Here is a 12693-nt window from a genome sequence, read left to right as displayed (position 1 = left end):
ATTAACAGAACATTTAGCGATAGTACCAACATACTATCAGAGCAAGAACAGTCCACTTTGGCCCATTACTCACTGTGAGGATAGGCCACACACGTCCGTTATATAGTGCAACTGCTAGGAGATGCCACGTTATGTCAGGAACTGTGTGGAAATAACGCACACGATAATGTGGAAATAGCGAACTCGATAATGTGGAATTCTACCATGTTTGCTATGTAACGCCGGTTTTGATTGGTTTAAAACCATGTATTATTTTCCAATAACCCTCGCTCGTGCCAATAATACACGGTCGTGAGTCACGGCTATCACAATTTTAAATATCTAATATTCACCCGTTTCATAAAAGGTTACTATAGCCGAGTGGGCTAATGGGTTAGTCTTTCAATATATTTTTATCACGACGCGAGTTCGAATCCTACGGAGGCCCCCCTTTTTTTCTTTTTCTTTTTTTTTTTTTTCTTTTTTCTTTTTTTTTTTTTTTTGCAAAATCAATGCCATATAATAGATGCTCTTGATCGTAGTACTGTATTGCCTGTATATTTCATCAACAAATAATACAATACTCAAGAAATAAGGTTTTCCCGGGGTTTCTTTGTTGTTTTTCTATTAGAAAGAGGTCGATCTCAGAACTAAACAGTACATGGTAGAATAGAAATAATCAACTTTGACTCGTGTATTGTTGCAGGATATACAACTCGGACTCGGATATTTTGCAATTTTAATTAATAACTCAGGCCTGCGGCCTTCGTTATTAATTTAATTGCAAAATATCCTCGTCCTCGTTGTATATCCTGCAATAATACACGAATCATCGTTAATTATTTCTTAAATAACGCATTCGATAATGTGGAAAAAGCGAACATGATAATGTTGAAATAGCGAACTCGATAATGTGGAAATAGCGACCTCGATAATGCGGAAATAACGAAGTCGATAATTGCGAAATAGCGCAATTTATAATGTGGAAAAAGCGCACTTGTTCACTCGAAAATGTGAGAATACCGCACTCAACAAGGCACCTTATCGTGAGACTACCGCACTCAACAAGGTACCTCATCGTGAGAATACTGCACTCAACAATGCACCTTATCGTGAGAATACTGCACTCAACAAGGCACCTTATCGTGAGAATACTGCACTCAACAAGGCACCTTATCGTGAGAATACCGCACTCAACAAGGCAACTTATCATGAGAATACCGTACACAACAAGGCACCTTATCGTGAGAATACCGCACTCAACAAGGCATCTTATCATGACAATACCGCACTCAACAAGGCACCTTACTGTGAGAATACCGCACTCAACCAGGCACCTTATCGTGAGAATACCGCACTCAACAAGGCACCGTATCGTGAAAATACCTCACTCAACAAGGCACCGTATCGTGAGAATACTGCACTCAACAAGGCACCTTACTGTGAGAATACCGCACTCAACCAGGCACCTTTATCGTGAAAATACCTCACTCAACAAGACACCTTATCATGAGAATACTGCACTCAACAAGGTACCTTATCGTGAGAATACCGCACTCAACAAGGCACCTTATCCTGAGAATACCGCACTCAATAAGGCACCTTATCGTGAGAATACTGCACTCAACAAGGTACCTTATCGTGAGAATACCGCACTCAACCAGGCACCTTATCGTGAGAATACCGCACTCAACAAGGCACCTTATCGTGAGAATACCGCACTCAATAAGGCACCTTATCGTGAGAATACTGCACTCAACAATGCACCTTATCGTGAGAATACCGCACTCAACAAGGCACCTTATCGTGAGAATACTGCACTCAACAAGGCACCTTATCGTGAGAATACCGCACTCAACAAGGCAACTTATCATGAGAATACCGTACACAACAAGGCACCTTATCGTGAGAATACCGCACTCAACAAGGCATCTTATCATGACAATACCGCACTCAACAAGGCACCTTACTGTGAGAATACCGCACTCAACCAGGCACCTTATCGTGAGAATACCGCACTCAACAAGGCACCGTATCGTGAAAATACCTCACTCAACAAGGCACCGTATCGTGAGAATACTGCACTCAACAAGGCACCTTACTGTGAGAATACCGCACTCAACCAGGCACCTTTATCGTGAAAATACCTCACTCAACAAGACACCTTATCATGAGAATACTGCACTCAACAAGGTACCTTATCGTGAGAATACCGCACTCAACAAGGCACCTTATCATGAGAATACCGCACTCAATAAGGCACCTTATCGTGAGAATACTGCACTCAACAAGGTACCTTATCGTGAGAATACCGCACTCAACCAGGCACCTTATCGTGAGAATACCGCACTCAACAAGGCACCTTATCGTGAGAATACCGCACTCAATAAGGCACCTTATCGTGAGAATACTGCACTCAACAAGGTACCTTATCGTGAGAATACCGCACTCAACAAAGCCTTATCTTGAGAATTCCGCACTTAACAAGGCACCTGATCATGAGAATACCGCACTCAACAAGGCACCTTATCGTGAGAATACCGCACTCAACAAGGCACCTTATCATGAGAATACCGCACTTAACAAGGCACCTTATCGTGAGAATACCGCACTCAACAAGGCACCTTACTGTGGGAATACCGCACTCAACAAGGCACCTTATCGTGAGAATATCGCACTTAACAAGGGACCGTATCGTGAGAATACCGCACTCAACAAGGCACCTTATCGTGAGAATACCGCACTCAACAAGGTACCTTATCGTGAGAATACCGCACTCAACAAGGGACCTTATCGTGAGAATACCGCACTCAACAAGGCACCTTATCGTGAGAATATCGCACTTAACAAGGGACCGTATCGTGAGAATACCGCACTCAACAAGGCACCTAATCGTGAGAATATCGCACTCAACAAGGTACCTTATCGTGAGAATACCGCACTCAACCAGGCACCTTATCGTGAGAATACCGCACTCAACAAGGCACCTTATCGTGAGAATACCGCACTCAATAAGGCACCTTATCGTGAGAATACTGCACTCAACAAGGTACCTTATCGTGAGAATACCGCACTCAACAAAGCCTTATCTTGAGAATTCCGCACTTAACAAGGCACCTGATCATGAGAATACCGCACTCAACAAGGCACCTTATCGTGAGAATACCGCACTCAACAAGGCACCTTATCATGAGAATACCGCACTTAACAAGGCACCTTATCGTGAGAATACCGCACTCAACAAGGCACCTTACTGTGGGAATACCGCACTCAACAAGGCACCTTATCGTGAGAATATCGCACTTAACAAGGGACCGTATCGTGAGAATACCGCACTCAACAAGGCACCTTATCGTGAGAATACCGCACTCAACAAGGTACCTTATCGTGAGAATACCGCACTCAACAAGGTACATTATCGTGAGAATACCGCACTCAACAAGGCACCTAATCGTGAGAATACCGCACTCAACAAGGCACCTTATCGTGAGAATACCGCACACAACAAGGTACATTATCGTGAGAATACCGCACTCAACAAGGCACCTTATCGTGAGAAGAAACCTGCAGAAACAGACGTGTTTCGGTGGATGATACCATAGGCGGTTAGACGACTTGGTATCAGCACAGAACAAATTGGTTATCACCAGATGATTGGTACCGAAGAACGTGAGAGTACAGCGGTCATAGCTTCCCGTCCAATTACATCCGTGTTGGAATAAAAACGTCACGCGGCCTAGCATCTCTTATGATATATGGCGGTGACGTAAATTATTTTTTGTCATAAATCTTTGGCCATTATTGACTTTCGCTGCCGACGACAGGCAGCATGTCGAATGGTTATAGTCTGGCCTACTGCAATATCTCCTACTTTTGCTGTTTTTACTTTATTCTAGTAATTAGACAGAGCACGCCAGCGTTCGCATTAGATGTTAACACAAAACAGCATGTCGTATACAGCAGGTATTACATACTATATATAGTGGCGACACCGATATAAACCCTGTATAATAATTATACGAGGCGGTTCCAACGTAGATACAGTGCTACTTACTCAAGAAATTAATTTTGTCGCAAAATCATTTTATATAACGTGTGACACGTTAGTTCAATAAAAACGGCCAGGTTCGTTATCTTTATTTGGTTAGATCGTTCATGTACTGTAATATCACGACGTTGGTTTTTTTTCAGATTTAAAAAGACATGTTTCAATGCGAGTATATTTTATTTGTCTCATCCCTCAGAAATTTAGAAATTCCCTGAACGTGGTAAAGTTTCAATATAACATGTATACAATTTATCACAGTTTCGCGATAATATTGAATTTGCCAGTTCTTACACGTCAGCTATATGTAACAATATTTATCTCAGTTTACTGATTATGTGTTGTTTACACGCGCATGTTTTCTAATAGAACATACACGTGCAACACTCTTCCTATTGCTATACACAGATATATTTCCCACAATTTTGGTAACCCTCCATAGACAGAATCCCGAGATGTGATTGGCGACAACACCAATTTCTAGACTAATCGAAGAATGTCAATCTTCATTCCATCGACCATCCACATTACTAGCGCATGCGCCGTAATCAAATAGAGGTTGACCAGGAGGTAATAGGCGTATAAACGAGATTCACTGGCGCGTGTGATCATTCTATCCAGATACGTCACATAATCAGCCGGAATTGGAGACTAATGTCTCAATTGTTAGCTACGTCCTGACCTATTAGATACGCTCGTCCGACAAGGTATCACTCGGGGGTATATATACAGACACAACGTTCTGTATAGCCAACGAAATCTTCTATCTTACATGTAGTTACTTATAGAATGATGGATGGTCTTACACAATTGTAATTCTAATATGGAAATTTAAACCGAGTTAAATAATCGATATGTTGATATATTGATAGTGGATATGTAGCATGCCTTTAACGGGGTCAAATAAGGATACACTGGCACCTGTGTGATGTTGTATCAATTATGTAAAGGTAAAATAAGCTTGCAATGACGCGAGTGTGATGTTGTATCAATTATGTAAAGGTAAAATAAGGATACACTGGCACCTGTGTGATGTTGTATCAATTATGTAAAGGTAAAATAAGGATACACTGGCACCTGTGTGATGTTGTATCAATTATGTAAAGGTAAAATAAGGATACACTGGCACCTATGTGATGTTGTATCAATTATGTAACGGTAAAATAAGCTTGCGCTCACGCGAGTGTGATGTTTTATCAATTATATAAAGGTAACATAAGCTTACACATACACGTGTGTGATGTATTAATTATATAAAGGTAACATAAGCTTGTAATGATGCGAGTGCGATGTTTTATCCATTATATAAACGTACATGTAAAATACGCGAAAAGTATCAACATTATTTTCCTATTTTTTTTTTATTCCTATGGCGTCTGCTCTATCTTTCAGTTGGTCTCTGTCTGCTTATGCATGTGGCCACAGGGGATACGTGCACATGTAGTTAAGTACGGCCATCATTTAAGAAAGGACTGATTTCACAGCGGAAGTTCTCAGGTATGATGTATTTACATGATGTACAAAGGTGTCACGTCAAAATTTCATCACATTTTACTATTGTTGGAATTTCGGTATTTTAATTAAGATTTTTTATATTGTAGAGTTACAAGGTGTACAGAACAGCAGGCGTGTCACTAATACATCACGAGCCCTATTTTTGGAGTTCCGGTATCTTTTTTTTTAATCTTGTACACAAGGCTCGACCTTCACAGCTGAACATGGAATTAAATGTTTCAAACATGTTTTTGTAGTGGAAACGCTCGAATACTGCGTCTGTGTGCTATGTAATAAATTGAACTAGTGTATTTTTAACTGTTCTGATATAAAAGGAAACACGATATCTTACCCGTATATACGCCAAAGTCTATTCGTGTATAATTACTTTTAGATGTCAAAGTGTTCACCTTGGCATTTAACAATGCTTATTTTTAGAAATAATCAATGACAATGTATTAAATTAGAAACTAGTATACTTTAAAGTCAGTTTAGGCATTCAAACCAAATGAAGATGCATATTTATACCTTTATCTTTAAAAATTCCAAATTGAAGGAGTTGATACTTTGACAGAACGTTTCTTTTGATAAAGAACACGTGATGATGTACAGACTACCAATCACGACTCACCTGTCTCGGAGTTCACTCTGCCAGTTTTCTGTCGAGAGACTTATTGTTTCTTTGTGTCGAGAGACTTATTGTTTCTTTGTGTCGAGAGACTTATTGTTTCTTTGTGTCGATAGACTTATTGTTTCTTTGTGTCGAGAGACTTATTGTTTTTTGTGTCGATAGACTTATTGTTTCTTTCTGTCGAGAGACTTATTGTTTCTTTGTGTCGACAGACTTATTGTTTCTATCTGTCGAGAGACTTATTGTTTTTTTCTGTCGAGACGCTTATTGTTTCTTTCTGTCGGGAGACTTATTGTTTCTTTCTGTCGAGAGACTTATTGTTTCTTTCTGTCGAGAGACTTATTGTTTCTTTCTGTCGAGAGACTTATTGTTTCTTTCTGTCGAGAGACTTATTGTTTCTTTGTGTCGATAGACTTATTGTTTCTTTGTGTGGATAGACTTATTGTTTCTTTCTGTCGAGAGACTTATTGTTTCTTTGTGTCGATAGACTTATTGTTTCTTTCTGTCGAGAAACTTATTGTTTCTTTGTGTCGACAGACTTATTGTTTCTATCTGTCGACAGACTTATTGTTTTTTTCTGTCGAGACGCTTATTGTTTCTTTCTGTTGAGAGACTTATTGTTTCTTTCTGTCGAGAGGCTTATTGCTTCTTTGTGTCGAGAGACGTTTTGTTTCTTTCTGTCGACAGACTTATTGTTTCTTTGTGTCGAGAGACTTATTGTTTCTTTCTGTCAAGATACTTATTGTTTCTTTGTGTCGAGAGACTTATTGTTTTTTTCTGTCAAGATACTTATTGTTTCTTTGTGTCGAGAGACTTATTGTTTCTTTCTGTCGAGAGACTTATTGTTTCTTTCTGTCGAGAGACTATTGTTTCTTTCTGTCAAGACGCTTATTGTTTCTTTGTGTCGATACACTTATTGTTTCTTTGTGTCGAGAGACTTATTGCTTCTTTCTGTCAAGATACTTATTGTTTCTTTGTGTCGATACACTTATTGTTTCTTTGTGTCGATACACTTATTGTTTCTTTGTGTCGAGAGAATTATGGTTTCTTTGTGTCGAGAGACTTATTGTTTCTTTCTGTCGAGAGACTTATTGTTTCTTTCTGTCAAGACGCTTATTGTTTCTTTGTGTCGATACACTTATTGTTTCTTTGTGTCGATACACTTATTGTTTCTTTGTGTCGAGAGACGTATTGTTTCTTTGTGTCGACAGATTTATTGTTTCTTTGTGTCGAGAGACTTATTGTTTCTTTCTGTCGAGAGACTTATTGTTTCTTTCTGTCAAGACGCTTATTGTTTCTTTCTGTCGGGAGACTTATTGTTTCTTTCTGTCGAGAGGCTTATTGTTTCTTTCTGTGGAGACGCTTATTGTTTCTTTCTGTCGGGAGACTTATTGCTTCTTTCTGTCGAGAGACTTATTGTTTCTTTCTGTCGAGACGCTTATTGCTTCTTTCTGTTGAGAGACTTATTGTTTCTTTGTGTCGAGAGACTTATTGTTTCTTTCTGTCGGAAGACTTATTGTTTCTCTCTGTCGAGAGACCTATTGTTTCTTTCTGCCGAGAGACTTATTGTTTCTTTCTGTCGAGAGACTTATTGTTTCTTTCTGTCGAGAGACTTATTGTTTCTTTCTGTCGAGAGACTTATTGTTTCTTTCTGTCGAGAAACTTATTGTTTCTTTGTGTCGAGAGACTTATTGTTTCTTTGTGTCGAGAGACTTATTGTTTCTTTGTGTCGAGAGACTTATTGTTTCTTTGTGTCGAGAGACTTATTGTTTCTTTGTGTCGAGAGACTTATTGTTTCTTTCTGTCGAGATACTTATTGTTTCTTTGTGTCGGGAGACTTATTGTTTCTCAAAAGTTAAATGATAACATAACTAGGCGAAATTAGAAATATAATCTTTTTTTTGATGCCATCTGACCTAGACATCTAGCGAAGTTTATTTTTTATTGTTGTTCTATACGCCAGTGCGAGGTCATGTACGCAAATACCGAGGTTATGTACGGACCAGTACCGAGGTTCTGTACGGACCAGTACCGATGTTCTGTACGGACCAGTACCGAAGTTCTGTAAGGACCAGTACCGTGGCTCTGTACGGACCAGTACCTAGGTTCTGTACGGACCAGTACCGATGTTCTGTACGGACCAGTACCGAGGTTCTGTACGGACTTGTACCGAGGTTCTGTACGGACCAGTACAGAAGTTCTGTACGGACCAGTACCGTGGCTCTGTACGGACCAGTACCGAGATTCTGTACGGACCAGTGCCGAGGTTCTGTACGGACTTGTACCGAGGTTCTGTACGAAACAGTGCCGAGGTTCTGTACGGACCAGTATCGAGGTTCTGTACGGACCAGTACCGAGGTTCTGTACGGACCAGTACCGAGGTTCTGTACGGACTAGTAACGAGGTTCTGTACGGACCAGTACCGAGGTTCTGTACGGACCAGTACCGAGGTTCTGTACGGACCAGTACCGATGTTCTGTACGGACTAGTACCAAGGTTCTGTACGGACCAGTACCGATGTTCTGTACGGACCAGTATCGAGGTTCTGTACGGACCAGTACCGAGGTTCTGTACGGACCAGTACCGAGGTTCTGTACGGACCAGTATCGTGGTTCTGTACGAAACGGTGCTGAGGTTATGTACGGACCAGTACCGAGGTTCTGTACGAAACAGTACCGAGGTTCTGTACGGACCAGTACCGAGGTTCTGTACGGACCAGTACCGAGGTTCTGTACGGACCAGTACCGAGGTTCTGTACGGACCAGTACCAAAGTTTGGTAAATGCTTTTACGCGATTGAATTGTAATATGGAATTCGTTAAACAAGTAAATAATTGATATATTGATATACTGATAGTTGATATGTCAAATAAGTATACACTGACATTAGTGTGATGTCAAATAAGTATACACTGACATTAGTGTGATGTCAAATAAGTATACACTGACATAAGTGTGATGTCAAATAAGTATACATTGACATTAGTGTGATGTCTTATTAAGTTTATATTACTATTTACGACAATGCTGTACAAAGCTATGATAACCTTCAGCTCTGTACGACAGACGAATGTCTGACGGTCGTGAGAGGATGGTAGGCAGGCTATTAATACCCGTTCTATGTTGTACACAGTTCTGAGGCGATAATATGATGGTGGCACGTATGCTAGCTTTGTATTTTTTTATCTTTTTTTTTAATTTTTTTTTTAATGAATTTTCAAATCTAAACCACTAACAACTCTTTTTATGAAATAAACTCAGATCTCGCTTGCAATATAATGCACAAAACGATACGGTATTAGGACTTCATTATCGGCGTATGCGGCCGACACAACTCTTCGTGAGTTATACTGTTTCCATTCAGAAGAAAATAGACAAACACGAATTTGACATTAAATCCCGTTCCTAAGCAACTGAAAATCGCTGCAGTATCTCACTAACGGCTGAGTGAAACAAAAATAAAATAGAGAGAAATCATATTTTTTCAAGGACAGATTGCCGGCGAGACAGTCACTTTTGAGAGGTGTTGTAAAACGTGACAATAAATGTTGTCACTGGGACGATACTAAATTGGTTCAGTGCCATGGCGACGTAAGGTAGGGCTTTATGATGTATTGTGGGACTCGTCAATCGAAAGTTCAATGTAGTTGTTCGGATTTACAAATTAGATAGATGTGTAAAGGTTCCCTTATATACATGTACATTTGTAGATATAAACATCATACATTGTATATACATGTAATTATATAAAACCTTATCTGTTTGTAGTCTAATAGATATTTATATATATATATATATATATATAATAAAAAAAAACCTCTATGTACATGTTGATAAATAAAACCCTATTAATACAATGTATGTAAATATATATGTATAAACACCTATATACAGGTAAAATTGTCAAGTTGTAATAACGACAGTACAGACAAGTATATATATATAAAACTCTATCTACATGTAGATATATAAAAGGTCATATAAACGTAGTGATTTAAAACCCTATATCTATATGAAGATGTATAAATCCTATATATCTGTATGGTTCGCCAAATGACCAATACTGGCATTTAAATTGAATGGATACATATGTGGACATACAAAATCCCTAGACTAGACAGGATTATACGTTTGCACAATGCTTATTAAAGTTAAACATAGACTATGTTTTCACTTTTATAATATAGAGGCGTGTGTTGGAATGGAAGCATCGCCGAACTAATTTAAGATGTTTATATATGTATTTTGAATCCAACATGTTTATTCATTTATATGACTTGTGAGGTCCAGCGCACTTTTTTTTTTTTTTTTTTTTTTTTGTTATAAGGATTTCATTGTTATTCCATTTATTCCGTCACTAAAAAAAGTATGATGAATTGTGGGGAAACACAAATTTGCATGAAACTCCTATAGGAGACGAACTTATTTGCACGGAATGAATCGCGAATTGACCCCACAAGTACATCTGCGTAAGTACAGACGGAAGGACATCGTGACTTCAACAGGCCACCCGCCATACGAGGTCAAAATTAAGCCTCGCCACACTGAAAACAAAACCTACAGAAACAAACAGATAGGCAAAATAAATAAATATATAGATACAAAATAAATAAATAAGAGTAAGCAAAAATTGATCTGTTAAACCCTCATTTTTATTTTCAGATCTTCTCAGAGAGAGAGTTATATCCCATAGGCCACAATGATTCCGGAAATACATTTGCTTAAGAAGGTTACACCAATTTCCTATGATGAATGGCCCCACTGGACACCGAGGAATAAGGTGGAATCGAACGCTATTTTGTTTGGTGGCAGATCCCATAATGGAATCAAGAATTACATTTATATGAGCTAACCACGGGGGACGGACATGTTCGCCGCTCCACACAGACCGATCAGGGCATCACCGGATCAAGGACTGTACGTATGACGTCACGCATTGATTGGGAAGCTATTTGCGGAGCTGGCGATCATGTGGTCATTTCCTCATAGACAGGGACGTATATTACTGGTGGTATCGGAGAGAACGATGCCACGATAGGTATTATTTTGGAAGTAAAGATGCTCTCATCACCATAACATTTCTTGGAATATTATTCCCATTACGAAACAAAGCCGGTTATTTGTGTCTATCTCACCAAGCCGGCCTACTCTCCCTGATTACTCAGACACTCTCCATCTGTTTTTCCCACAAGAGTACACGTGATATAGGAGCTGTCCGCTAATTTTAGACATCAATTCATATCATACAAAGATTCATATAGACATGTCATACAGAAAAAAATCTACAAACTCGACATATACACAAAGTTATATAAAACAACAGCCTACAAACATGACATATACACAAAGTCATTTAAAACAACAGTCGACAAACATGACATATACACAAAGTCATTTAAAACAACAGTCTACAAACTCGACATATACACAAAGTCATTTAAAACAACAGTCTACAAACTCGACATATACACAAAGTCATTTAAAACAACAGTCTACAAACTCGATATATACACAAAGTCATTTAAAACAACAGTCTACAAACTCGACATATACACAAAGTCATATAAAACAACAGTCTACAAACTCGACATACACACAACGTCATTTAAAACAACAGTCTACAAACTCGACATATACACAAAGTCATTTAAAACAACAGTCTACAAACTCGATATATACACAAAGTCATTTAAAACAACAGTCTACAGACTCGACATATACACAAAGTCATATAAAACAACAGTCTACAAACTCGACATACACACAAAGTCATATAAAACAACAGTCTACAAACTCGACATATGCACAAAGTCATATAAAACAACAGTCTACAAACTCGACATATACACAAAGTCATATAAAATACTATTTTTCAAACTCATCATATACTGTACACATTGAGTCATATGAAAATAGTCTACGTACTCAACACATACAAATGAACTAATTTGATAAAAAAAAAAAAAGCAATAATCAAAAAACAAAAAATAACAAGGACATAGTCGTCAAGATCCCCTGTCCATGCAAATATTGAATAACATGAAATTAAGACGGCAACATGCATAACACATGAAACACATGACATGGCATTTAGAATCATTACATGCATTTGTGTTCCTGTGAAAGTAATCAACATAATTAGTAACAAGTCTACCAAGCAACTTTCATCAAAATCCTATCATTCCTTCAAAAGATATCGTGCGGAAAGCAATCAGCCAATCAGATCGCAGTAGCCTCAAATCTAGCTGCAATATACCGCTCGGCTAGAGAAATCTCTTTAGCTCGATTGGTTAAAAGTAAGACTAGTAAGCCAGAGGTCCCGGGTTCGATCCCGAGCGGAGGCAGTGATTTAAATTTAAGCAATCATGCGCTCTGTTACGTTGGCTCCCATGCAGGGAGTCGGGAATGATGCTGCTTGCAAAGGCATCGCTGTTACCCATAGAAAACCCGAGGACGAGTTCTTTCCTGGAGGAGGAGTATATAAAAGATATCATGCGGAAAGCAATCAACCAACCAGATCACAGCAGCCTCATTAAATATGCGTT

The 12693-nt window shown here is 38.8% G+C and overlaps 1 protein-coding gene and 1 long non-coding RNA gene across 2 annotated transcripts in view; one reads left to right on the top strand and one right to left on the bottom strand.

The window, feature by feature from the left end:
• The window catches only part of LOC117327854 (metabotropic glutamate receptor 1-like), a 105061-nt gene that overhangs the window by 5700 nt on the left and 86668 nt on the right, over positions 1 to 12693 (bottom strand). The window lies entirely within an intron of this gene.
• On the top strand, positions 5402 to 11224 carry LOC117327855. Its single transcript, XR_004532741.1, has 2 exons — positions 5402 to 5521; positions 10811 to 11224. It is a non-coding gene; the product is annotated as an uncharacterized LOC117327855 (long non-coding RNA).

The sequence above is a fragment of the Pecten maximus genome, chromosome 5 (genome assembly GCF_902652985.1).
Source record: "Pecten maximus chromosome 5, xPecMax1.1, whole genome shotgun sequence".
Classification (NCBI taxonomy): Eukaryota; Metazoa; Mollusca; class Bivalvia; order Pectinida; family Pectinidae; genus Pecten; species Pecten maximus.
This window is presented reverse-complemented; position numbering and strand designations above follow the sequence as displayed.